This window comes from Zingiber officinale, chromosome 8A (assembly GCF_018446385.1).
Source record: "Zingiber officinale cultivar Zhangliang chromosome 8A, Zo_v1.1, whole genome shotgun sequence".
In the NCBI taxonomy this organism is placed as follows: Eukaryota; Viridiplantae; Streptophyta; class Magnoliopsida; order Zingiberales; family Zingiberaceae; genus Zingiber; species Zingiber officinale.
In genome coordinates this window covers 4487510-4501127 of record NC_056000.1, presented here as the reverse complement: position 1 = coordinate 4501127, position 13618 = coordinate 4487510, and positions in this window count along the sequence as shown.

Below are 13618 nucleotides of genomic sequence, written 5' to 3'. Positions count from 1 at the left end.
ATATTCTCCTGTTTCGTTTCTATCTTTTATTTTCGCTACGCTAACTAAAATTGTAGGAAGAAACGTGAATTTTGGGGTCGGCTATTCACACCCCCCCTCTCTAGCTGCGTCCGAAGGTCCTAACAAGTGGTATCAGAGCAAGGTCGCTCTTCGTCGGATTAACACCCGGGGGAGCACGAGCTAGAGAATGGATCAACTTGGAGAAGACGTCACGATTCCACCCTTCTACGATCGCGACGACTTCGCGTATTGGAAGGTAAGAATGAAGTATTTTCTTATGACTAACCTAGTAAATTGGAATTGTGTACAAGTAGGTTTTATTCCTCCAGTGGATAAAGAAGGAGAACCTCTCGAGAAGAAGAAGTGGACGAAGGAACAAATCCACCAATCCATAATCAACGACGAGGTAACGAAAATCTTTGAATTTTCATTACCTAATGATATCTTGTGTAAAATAGGTGGATACAACGATGCCAAGGAGTTATGGAACAACTTGGCTAAGTTCCATGAGGAGAGCTCCAATTCAAGTCATGAAGAGGAGTCAAGTGAGCTAAGTAGCTCACATCATGGAGATATGGAATTAGAAGTTGAGGGCTACTCAACATCTAAGGAAGAAGAGGAGGAGAGTTCTTCTTCAAGATTGGAGCAAGAAGAAGAAGCCTCTACCTCCGGAAGGGATGAAGGAGAGAGCTTATATCCATCCTCAACCCTAGGTAACTCAAGCAACTTAATTTCAAGTAAATTACATATAATGTGCTTTGAGTGTAGGGAATATGGGCATTACAAAAGTAAATGTCCAAAGAGGATTAGGAAGACTCCACCGGCACCAAAAGTCAAGGAAGCTGGAGTCCCGATACGCAAGGGAAAGGAGCACGTGGTGTGCTTCCAATGCAAGCAAAGGGGACATTATAGGAGTCAATGTCCAAGGGGGAGGCAACCTCATAAGGACAAGAGACCAAGCACATCTATGGGGGGAGCTAAGGCAAACCCTAAGGTATCCTTTAAGGCACATTCTTGCAATTCTAATAAGACACATGCTAGTAGTTTTATTGCAATTGTCAATAATGATAAGCATGATAACCATAGAAACCGATACATGTGCTTAGGTGCCAAACATGTTAGTCTAGATAAGGACAATGCTAGAAATGCCAACCCTAGAGCTAACTCATCTAAGGTTAAGGAAAACCTAGATAGGAATCCCAAAACAACTAGACATATGTCTAGGAATACCTCAAAAAAAATGGAAAATTAAAGCTTGAGGTATTAAAGAAGGAAAATCAAGTCTTGAGGTCAAGACTTGACACTTTAGAAAAGGCTCTTAAGAATTTGGAGAAGTCAACTCTAGGGTCTAAGGGTCAAAAATCAAAGCCCAAGGACATGAGAGGTTTGGGTCACAAACCTAAGTCTCAAGTGGTCAAGCCCACTTATCATAATGTTCCATTCGATTATGGAACAAGACCTAGGGCTAGGAAGACCATCTCCAAGGTCACAAGGGGAGTCACCCCTAGAGTTGATCTTGATGAGTCTCAAATGACCAAGGCTTTAAAGCCTAGGAGGGTCATTAGGAGGGTTGCTAGGGAAGTCATCCCTAGTGAATATTTAGTAAACCCAATGAGCTCAAATAGGTATTGGGTTCCTAGGAGCGTGATTCCTTCACGCTAGATGGTTTAGGGTGTGCCAACCTTAATTGGATAGGTAGTTAACCTACTCATGGCAAAATGTGACATTTTAGGAATTTTCAAGGTGTAATCAAGCCTTGAAAATGAAATTAAAAATTATTCCTAAGGTGATTAGGATGTTCCAACCACATTTGAGGAGTTTTCTAGGATCAATCTAATTGGCACATAGTGATCTAAAAATCTTTAGTATATGATTTTAGGTCTATTACACTTAGGAATATAGAATTTATGGTAAAATGATCAAAATTATAAAAAATGGCAACTAAGGCTAGAATTAGGTATTTTCTATACCTTTATATGTTATTTGCCATACATTGTTTGTCATATGCCATGTCATGACATCATATTTATTTTATTATCATTTGAAATGTCATGATAATGCTTTGGTTAGTTATATGTCATGCCTTATTTAAGTTTCATACTTGATGACATGACATCATGACATTGACACATGTTTCCACTTATGATATTATTTTATGTCATATCATCATCTCTTGCATTTATGATCAATTAAATTGATTTAAGGATAGAAACATAATTTGATGTGGAGATCAAATTGTTGTTTAGAAAATGCATGAGAACTTAGCTTAAGATGACCTAAACTCATATCTCACATCAAAATTGACTTGGATGTGTTTGATACACCTAGATGTGTGTGAGATATTAGGATTATGAGTTAGGATCAAGGTGCATAGTTCTTGTACCTAGATGAGCCTAATTCGAATTTGAGGATCATAGGGAAAACTTGTGTACAAGTCATGTACATTTAGCCCTAAGATTGTGGTCCTAAATTAAATGGTTTAAGATCATTTCAAAATTGATTTGAAAAACCTTGATGAAGCTTTTCTAGTGATAGCATTCATCATTGAGCAAGTTGATACAAAGATGGATTAACCTTGAGCTATTTCAAAGTCTTTCGAACTTTGTATCAAGATTAAGAAATGGAAGTTATTTTCATAGAAAACTATTTTTCCATGATAATATATGTTATGAGGAATGTATCCTCAAAATTTTATAATTTTTGGAATTTTTTGTAATTTTTTAGGGGTTTCTGAATTTCGGGAGTAAAATCAGAAATCCTTATAAGAGAGTTGTGGACCGATCAGAGAAGATTCTGATCGGTCCAGGGAAGTCTGGATCGGTCACTGGACCGATCCAGGGGAGTGTGGATCGGTCTGGTGACCGATCCAGTGGAGTCCTGATCGGTCTGGTGACCGATCAGAGCGTGCCAAAATGCTGATTTTCGACCGTTGTCTGAAAATTTCAGCTGTGGAAGTTGGTGTTTTAGATTTCTAAAGGGTTGAAACTCTCCAAGACATTGTTGGTGCAATGGTCAAGGAGGAGTTGAACTTTAGGAGGAGTTTTACCTAATGGTCAAGAGGGAGTTGACTTTTAGGGGGAGTTTTTACTCGTCAAGATTTCTGAGGATGAGTGATATGGGATTATCACTAAGTTGATTGTTGACTTTAGTATCAAGGGGGAAATTAAGGGTTTCAATGAAAGGTATGTGACTTTCATTAGGAAGAAACTCTTGACCTTAATTCACTCTTTTTGATGTGTGTCAAAAAGGGGGAGAATATCCAGAGAATGTTCAAGGAAGAACATTGGAGTTTGGGGAGAATGTTCAGTGAATGTTCAAGGGAGAACATTGGAGAACTATCGGAAAACCTAAGTTAGGTTATCAGGTTAACCTAACTTAATTATGGTTTTTTTCAAACATCAAAAAGGGGGAGATTGTTGGTGCAACCTTAGGTCAAGGTTGACCTGGGTAACCCGACTCGAGTTGACCTGACTCGAGGTATATTTTGATGTTTGACAAGAATGGAGAAGTTATATTTTGATGTTTGACAAGAATAGGAACTTGGGGGATTGTGGGTGCAACCTTTGGTCAAGGTTATCCTGGTTGACCCGACTTGAGTTGACCTGATTCGGGAAAAGTCCAAGTATGGAGACTTGGCACGGAAAAGTCCAAGCAGGGAGCTTGGCATGGGAAAAGTCCAAGCAGGGAGCTTGGCACGGAAAGGTCCAAGTATGGAGACTTGGCACGGAAAAGTCCAAGCAGGGAGCTTGGCACGGGGAAAAGTCCAAGCAGGGAGCTTGGCACGGGGAAAGTCCAAGTATGGAAGCTTGGCATGAGAAGTCGGAGAGGGCTCGGTAGCTCATTCTCCGGACTAGGTCAGAGAGGGCTCGGTAGCTCGTTCTCTGGATCGGACGTGGAAGTCGGAGAGGGCTCGGTAGCTCGTTCTCCGGACTAGGTCAGAGAGGGCTCGGTAGCTCGTTCTCTAGATCAGGAAGGCACCCTAAAGGCTGGGAAATTGGATCGGTCTGCTGACCGATCCAGTCATACTATGGGTATCTGGATCGGTCTGCTGACCGATCCAGTGATACACTGATTCTCACTGTGGGTCATCTGATCGGTCTGGTGATTGATCAGTAACCAAACAGATTGGGAGAAGGAATAGGAGGGATCGATCTATGGACCGATCCACCTGTGGCCTGATCGGTCCACAGACCGATCAGGGTGTTAGAGTGTATACTAAAAGCCTAGCTTTTGGTATAAACATTTATCTAGAAATAAGAATCACATTGGTCAAATGTCTACATTTATGATAAATGAAGTTGTTCAATTAATTTATATTGTAGATAACATGGTGTGTGGTGTCACACACAGAGGATCATGTTATCAGTACCTTATAAATTATAAACAGTAGCTCACGACCATAATGGAAAGGAACAAACCATTGGAAGGTCATAGTGTAATTAGGTATTAGTTTATCTTAACTATATAATTACACTAGTACACTTAGAGTGTATTGAGTAGGACCATTAGAGGTCGTTTCTTTTATACTGACTTTATAAAGAAACAAAGACCTCGGTTATTATGGAAGTGTGTGCTCTTAATCCTAATATAATAACAAGCACATATATTTGATATTTATTTCTTTAATTTATCAATGGGTGAGATTTAGTTCGATGAATCAATAAGCCCGATAAGTTGGGAAATGATATCACTTATAGTGTGTGTTGTTGATTATAGAAGGAAGCGTGTCCTAGTGATCTAGGTTGAGAATGTCCCCAAGAGGAGCTCATAAGGATTGTCATGTTAAACCCTGCAGGTGGACTTAGTCCGACATGACGATGAAGTTGAGTGGTACTACTCTTGGAGCTAGATATTAATTAAGTGAGTTGTCAGTAACTTACTTAATTAGTGGACATTTGTTATCTTAAACACAGGGAGACTAACACACTCATAATAAGAAGGAGCCCAAAATGTAATTTGGGATTGGTGCGGTAGTTCAATAATAGTTCTTTAGTGGAATGAATTATTATTGATGAAATTAAGTTGTGTGTTCGGGGCGAACACGGGATGCTTAATTTCATCGGGAGACCAAAACCAATTCCTCCTCTCGGTCCCTATCGTAGCCTCTAGTATATAGAGATTTATACCCACCGCATACCCACCTTCTTACCCATCCAATGGGCCGGCCAAGCTAGCTTGGAACCCAAGCTAGGGCCGGCCAAGACCAAGTGGATGAGCCATGTAGGTGGCCGGCCAAAGCTTGGGTCCCAAGCTTAGGTGGCCGACCACTAGAATATTAAAAGGATTTTTATTAAAATTATTTCTTATGTGGATATCATGATTTTAAAAGAGAGTTTAAAAATTAAAAATTTCCTTTTATAACTTTCTACAAAAGATTAAGAGAAGAGATTAATCTCTTTCCTTATTTGTAGATTAAAAGGATGATTTTAATTTTTGGTAAAAACTTTCCTTATTTGTAAATCATCTACATGTTTAAAAGAGAGTTTAAAATTTGAAATCTTTCCTTATTTGTTGATTAAAGGAGGATTTTAAATTTTAAGAAAACTTTCAATTTTAATCATGTTCATGATTTAAAAGAGAGTTTAAAATTAAATATTCTCTTTTATAAGTTTCTACAAAAGATTAAGAAAAGATTTGATATCTTTCCTTATTTGTAGATTAAAAGAGATTTTAATTTTTAGAGATAACTTTCTTTTTATCCACATGTTTAAAAGAAATATTTTAATTTATAAAATTTCCTTTTTATTAATCACCATAAAGGGAAAAATTATTTGAGAAATTTTTATAAATTTCCGAAAGCAAATTAGGAAGTTTTAATTCTTGTGTGAATTAAAATTTCCTTGATTTGTGGAATGGTGTGGCCGGCCATTGTATTTGTAAAAGAATTATTTTAATTAAATTTTCTTTTTCATGGCAAAATAATTAAGGAAGTTTTTAATTAAATTTCCTTATTTGCCAAGACCAAGGATTATAAAAGAGGGGGTAGAGAAGACTTCAAGGTGAACAACTCTATTCTATTCTTCCTCTCTTTTCCTCCTTGGTGGCCGGCCCTAGCTTCTTTCTCTTCTCTTCTTCTTGTGGCCGGCGGCAATCCCTCTTGGAGCTCTTGATGGTGGCCGGTTCTAGCTAGGAGAAGAAAGAGAGAAAGGAGGTTTTGTTTCTTGCATCCCTTGGAGCTTGGTGGTGGTGGCCGGACCTCTACTTCTCTTGGAGAATTTTGGTGGCCGAAACCTAGAAGGAAGAAGAAGGTGCTTGGTGGTTCTCATCTCGGAAGATCGTTGCCCACACAACGTCCGAGGTTAGAAGAGGAATACGGTAGAAGATCAAGAGGTCTTTCTAGAAGGTATAACTAGTATTTTTCCTTTCCGCATCATACTAGTTATTTTTGGAAATAATACCAAATACAAGAGGCTTACGATTTTAGTGTTTCGAATTTGTTTTCGATATAGTGTTCTTTTGTTTTTCTTTTCCTTGTGATTTGATTGTTCTTTTCGGTTAACCTAAAGTTATTTTAGGAAATTAAATATTAGCTTTCCATAAAAGGTTTTGTCTAGTCGGTGGTGGTTGCTCCCATATCCAAGAAGGTCATGTGCCTCGCCACGTCAGTACTGGGAACCAATTATGGAAATTAATGTTTAATGGAATTAATAACTTAGGTGATTTGGATCGAACGTGTTAAGTTCCGCAGGAGATCCAAGTCTAAACCTAAAAGAACAAATAGATTAAGTTTTGGATCAAACGTGTTAAGTTCCGCAGGCGATCCAAAATTTAATTTAAAAGAACACATGGTAGCTAGGAAAAGGTTCAGACCTTTGTACAAAATTTTTGTACAGTGGAACCTCTAGGTTTTCTGAGTAGCAACCAACAATTGGTATCAGAGCTAGGGTTTTGCCTCTGTGTATTTGGTATTAGTTTAATTATGCACATGTCATACATAATTTAGGCAGGATAATAGTAGGATGTGCTAACTTTGTGGATGCAGGATCCAACTATTATGGCTTATAGTTATTATGTGTGTGATTGGACCCTTGGACATGTCAAGGGTATTTTATTGTGTGTGCATGATTGTATTATAAAATACAGCAGGAGCTGTATTTAGTTTTATTAGGATTTTATTTTTTGATCTAGATACATGTACATTCCTTCGAGGAATATAGGATCGAAAAATGTAAAATTCTATATATGTCGCGAATCGAATCTTGCAAGGCGTGGAACTTTTTGAGGACCAGAGGCGCAGCGGAACAAGGAGCAAGATGGATGCGACAACTAGACCCGGTGGCAGTGGCCAAAGATGGCAGCAGCTAGGGTTGGTGACACACGGAGGACAACAATAGATAAAAGCCATAATAGTTGAAAATTAGATTTTCTATTTATTGCTTTTATATTGTACTGTGTGTGCATGTTAGTATACATAGACTAGTATAGTTAAAAATTCCTCGTTTATAAATAACTAAGTGGGAGAGGGATTTTTAAATAAATCCCATGGTCTCCATTACTGGTTTGTAAGTGATGCAAACAAGCTTGCGCGTTGGCTCTGAGTGCCTTCCTCCATAACGGATGAGCTTGTTTGTGGATCACTAGAACAGACTTCCAATTTTGGATGACTATAGGAAGTTAATTAAGAGCGTGTGATCTTCCCCAACGGAAGGGGCATAATCTTATTAATGGACTTAGTGTCAAGTAACGGTATACACTTAGGCATGTCTAATAGTATCCTCCCCATCGGAGTCACTGCTATTATTTGTGTGACCGAAGAAAACCAACTATTAATTTGTCAAATAAAAAGGTTGACAAGATAATAAAATTAAAAACCCCTCTTACAAATGTTTGATTTTGTATACGTCCACACTAACGTGGCATACAAAATTCACGGTGTTTGAGGTAATTTTATTTGTCATAAAGATTTATTGACAAGATAATTAATGGGTAAAACCCTCCTCTTACAAATGTTTAAATTTTGTATACGTCCACACTAACGTGGCATGCAAAATTCACGGTGTTTGAGGTGTTGGTGAATCTAAATAATATTGTTTGAGGAATCAATGTTATTTTAAATTCAAAAAGTTTTGACCAAATATTTGATCAAAGACAGATCAACTATTAATTTTATTCGTCATAAAGTAAAGTTGACAAGATAATAAAATTAATGAATAAAATCTCCTCTTCGATTTTGTATATATAAAATTCATGGAGATTTTAAGGAGTTGATCTTGACCAAATATTTTTGTGATTCTTAGGATGTTTGTCAATCCCTAGTAGTCATACTATAGAAAAAGACTTAGTAGTCCCAATTGTAATGATTGGAAATAGGACTTGGACATTAAGGTAGACTGTCTTCTTAGAACTAAGAACAATTTAGGTGTATTTAATTCATTAGTTGAAACATGTCTAGTGGTGTTATCTACCAGAACCTGGAGTGTAGATACAAGATGCCATTAATCATGTCTGCAATTCAGGGTTCCAGGAAACCCGACAACTAAATGAAAGGTAAATCACCGTCCACATGAGCACTCTTGTAAAAGTGGTAGTTGTTGCAGTGGGAGATGTTTATCCTTTGGTAAGAATAAAATATGGATTTTAAGTAATTGTCTTTACGTACCAAGTTTAGAAAGAACCTGATTTCAGTTTCTAAACTATCATAGATATTGTGTCTATTTTGATAACAAAGATGTTATCAAGAAAAATAAGGAAATTATCTATTCTGGTATGATCGTTGACAATTTATAATCCAATAACTCCCACGATGCAACAAATAGAAATTAGTAACACATCTTCTAATTTTAAGAGAAAGCAACCTTCAGAAAAGAACCAATTATATCTTTGGCGTCTAAAAGCTAGGTTATACTTGAGTAGGATTCATTGGTAGCTGATGAACTTTTGGGTTCATTGGTAGTGGAAATCTTTCCAACCTGCGAGTCTTACTTAGAAAGAAAATAACCAAGAAGCTTTTAAGGGGTATGGAGTCAAATATATGTTGAAATTGGTTCATTCTGATTTGTGTGATCCTATGACTATCCAGACAAGAGGTAGTATTGAATATTTTGTCTATTTTATAGACAACTATTCAAGATACAAATAAATTTACTTAATGTGCCGCAAGACTAAGTACTTTGATTAGTTCAAAGAGTATAAGGCTGATGCGGAGAAATGTTAAAGTAAAAGTCACTATGGTAAGATCGTAGTGGCAAGTACCTCTTGGGAGAATTTAGGAGTCACTTATCAGAAGTTGGATTCCAATCCCAACTAACTGCATCTGGTACACCCCAACAGAATGATGTAGTAGAAAGAAGGTATAGGACTCTTATGGAATAATTAGATAGGTGATGAGTTATTCAGAAAATTATCAAATTTGTTTTAAGGATATGCTCTGGAAACGGAAGTGAACGTAGTACCTTCCAAAGTCATAACTCTCTACTCATATAGAGTTGCTGAATAGGCGTAAGCCTATTTTGAAGCATATTCGGATTCGGGTAATCCAGCACATATGTTAAAGAGAGACAATGATAAGTTGGATAGGAGTTCACTTGTTTGTAAGTTATCCTAGATAAACAAAAGTAGGTTTATAGTCTTAAAAATCAGAAGGTCATTGTTAGCATCAATGACTGATTTTTTAGAAAAGGACTATATAATGAACCACGTGCTCATAACTAAATTTGTAAAGGACATGTCTAACCTAGTACCAACTGTACAAGATGAGATACCACAAGAAAACTGCAACACGTATCACAAATGATACACAATTGCAGTAAGTGCCTTGTCGTAGTGGGAGGGTTGTTAGGCAACCTAAAAAGATTCATGTTTTGGGAGAGTTTTTGGACTCGATCCCTGGAGGACATGAACCTAATCTCCGGTCATATGATGAAGCACTCCAAGATAAAGATGCAGCATCTTGGCAAAAAGTAAAGAATAATAGAATTAGAATATATGTATTCTAATAAAATCTGGAAGCTTGTAGAATCACCAAATGGTGTAAAAGCTGTTGGGTGTAAAAAGGTCTATAATAGGAAAAGAGGGATAGACAGGAAGGTAGTAACTTTCAAAGCAAGACTTGATGAAAAAGGAAACTTTTTCACTGGTAGCCATGCTTAAGTCTATCTGGATTCTTTTATCTATTTGGCAAGTGGATGTCAAGACAGCATTCCTTAATGGAAGTCTTGAAGAAAGCATCCATATAAAGCAACCAGAATGGTTCATTACAAAGGGCTAAGAGCATCTTGTGTGCAAGCTCAATCAGTCTATGGACTGAGACAAAGCTTCAAGGTCTTGGAACATCCGGTTTATCAAAGTAATCCAGATCTATGGATTTAGTAACCGGATAAGTCTTGTGTATACAAAAGGTGTGATGGAAGCGTGGTGGTATTTCTTGTACTATACGTAGATAACATTTTTGGTAGTTGGAAACAATATCAAAATGTTGTCAGAAGTAAGGGTATGGTTGTTCAAACAATTCGATATAAAGGACTTGGGAGAATGTATATATTCTTAAGATCAAAGTAATAAGTGATCGCAAGAAAAGAATATTTTACTTATCCCAAGCTTCATCAGAAAAATCCTTGCTCGTTTTAAGCATGCAAAACTCCAAGAAAGGTTTCTTACCTTTTCAGGATGGAGTAACTTTATCTAAAGATATGTCTCTATAGACATCAAAGGAGATAAAGGAAATAAAGGCAGTTCTTTATGCTTCGGCTGTCGGAAGCCTAATGTATGCTATGCACGAGATCAAGAATTGCCAAGGGCATAGTTAGCAGATATCAAAGTAACCCTAGACAAGGACAGTGGATTGCAGTAAAGCATATATTGAAGTACCTTAGAGGCACTAGAGAATATATGCTAGCTTACAAGGCAGTTAATTTGGTCCTTGTGGGTTGCATGGATTTTGACTTCCAATCGGATAGGGACAATAATAAGTCAACCTCGGGGTTTTGTGTTTACTTTAGGAGGTAAAGTCATAACTATGGAAGAGTGATAAGCATAGGTATTTTTCTGGACTCCACCATAGAAGTTTAGTATATGGCAAGCCTCTGAGGTAGCCATAAAAGCTGAATGACTCAATAACCTCAAGATAGACTTAGATATGATTTCTGGTTTGTCCAAAGATTATTACAATTTATTGTAATAATATTGGTGCAGTAGCAAACTCGAAGAAACCATAAGTCTATAAAGGCAAGTAAACACAATAGAGCGCAAGTACCACCCAATACGAGAAATCGTATAAACGAGGAGAAGTTGTTGCTGCCTAGAATGCATCAGATGATGACCTATAGATCTTTCACTAAGGTCCTTAAGGCGAGAGCTTTGATGGACATGTTGAAGGGTTGGGAATCAGATGTATGGATATGACAGCTTAGTCTTTTAGTATAAGTGGGAGATTGTTAGAGTGTATACTAAAAGCCTAGCTTTTGGTATAAACATTTATCTAGAAATAAGAATCACATTGGTCAAATGTCTACATTTATGATAAATGAAGTTGTTCAATTAATTTATATTGTAGATAACATGGTGTGTGGTGTCACACATAGAGGATCATGTTATCAGTATCTTATAAATTATAAACAGTAGCTCACGACCATAATGGAAAGGAACAAACCATTGGAAGGTCGTAGTGTAATTAGGTATTAGTTTATCTTAACTATATAATTACACTAGTACACTTAGAGTGTATTGAGTAGGACCATTAGAGGTCGTTTCTTTTATACTGACTTTATAAAGAAACAAAGACCTCAGTTATTATGGAAGTGTGTGCTCTTAATCCTAATATAATAACAAGCACATATATTTGATATTTATTTCTTTAATTTATCAATGGGTGAGATTTAGTTCGATGAATCAATAAGCCCGATAAGTTGGGAAATGATATCACTTATAGTGTGTGTTGTTGATTATAGAAGGAAACTGTGTCCTAGTGATCTAGGTTGAGAATGTCCCCAAGAGGAGCTCATAAGGATTGTCATGTTAAACCCTGCAGGTGGACTTAGTCCGACATGACGATGAAGTTGAGTGGTACTACTCTTGGAGCTAGATATTAATTAAGTGAGTTGTCAAGAACTTACTTAATTAGTGGACATTTGTTATCTTAAACACGGGAGACTAACACACTCATAATAAGAAGGAGCCCAAAATGTAATTTGGGATTGGTGCGTAGTTCAATAATAGTTCTTTAGTGGAATGAATTATTATTGATGAAATTAAGTTGTGTGTTCAAACACGGGATGCTTAATTTCATCGGAGACCAAAACCAATTCCTCCTCTCGGTCCCTATCGTAGCCTCTAGTATATAGAGATTTATACCCACCGATACCCACCTTCTTACCCATCCAATGGGGCAGGCCAAGCTAGCTTGGAACCCAAGCTAGGGCCGCCAAGTCCAAGTGGATGAGCTGTATAGGCCACCCTTCTTACCACCACTACCACTCAGAATATTAAAAGGATTTTATTAAAATTATTTCTTATGTGGATATCATGATTTTAAAGAGAGTTTAAAAATTAAAATTTCCTTTTATAACTTTCTACAAAAGATTAAGAGAAGAGATTAATCTCTTTCCTTATTTGTAGATTAAAAGGATGATTTTAATTTTGGTAAAACTTTCCTTATTTGTAAATCATCTACATGTTTAAAGAGAGTTTAAAATTTGAAATCTTTCCTTATTTGTTGATTAAAGGAGGATTTTAAATTTTAAGAAAACTTTCAATTTTAATCATGTTCATGATTTAAAGAGAGTTTAAAATTAAATATTCTCTTTATAAGTTTCTACAAAAGATTAAGAAAAGATTTGATATCTTTCCTTATTTGTAGATTAAAAGAGATTTTAATTTTTAGAGATAACTTTCTTTTTATCCACATGTTTAAAAGAAATATTTTAATTTATAAAATTTCCTTTTTATTAATCACCATAAAGGGAAAAATTATTTGAGAAATTTTTATAAATTTCCGAAAGCAAATTAGGAAGTTTTAATTCTTGTGTGAATTAAAATTTCCTTGATTTGTGGAATGGTGTGGCCGGCCATTGTATTTGTAAAAAGGAAATTATTTTTAATTAAATTTTCTTTTTCATGGCAAAATAATTAAGGAAGTTTTTAATTAAATTTCCTTATTTGCCAAGACCAAGGATTATAAAAGAGGGGGTAGAGAAGACTTCAAGGTGAACAACTCTATTCTATTCTTCCTCTCTTTTCCTCCTTGGTGGCCGGCCCTAGCTTCTTTCTCTTCTCTTCTTCTTGTGGCCGGCGGCAATCCCTCTTGGAGCTCTTGATGGTGGCCGGTTCTAGCTAGGAGGAGAAAGAGAGAAAGGAGGTTTTGTTTCTTGCATCCCTTGGAGCTTGGTGGTGGTGGTCGGACCTCTACTTCTCTTGGAGAATTTTGGTGGCCGAAACCTAGAAGGAAGAAGAAGGTGCTTGGTGGTTCTCATCTCGGAAGATCATTGCCCACACAACGTCCGAGGTTAGAAGAGGAATACGGTAGAAGATCAAGAGGTCTTTCTAGAAGGTATAACTAGTATTTTTTCTTTCCGCATCATACTAGTTATTTTTGGAAATAATACCACATACAAGAGGCTTACGATGCTAGTGTTTCAAATTTGTTTTCGATATAGTGTTCTTTTGTTTTTCTTTTCCTTGTGAT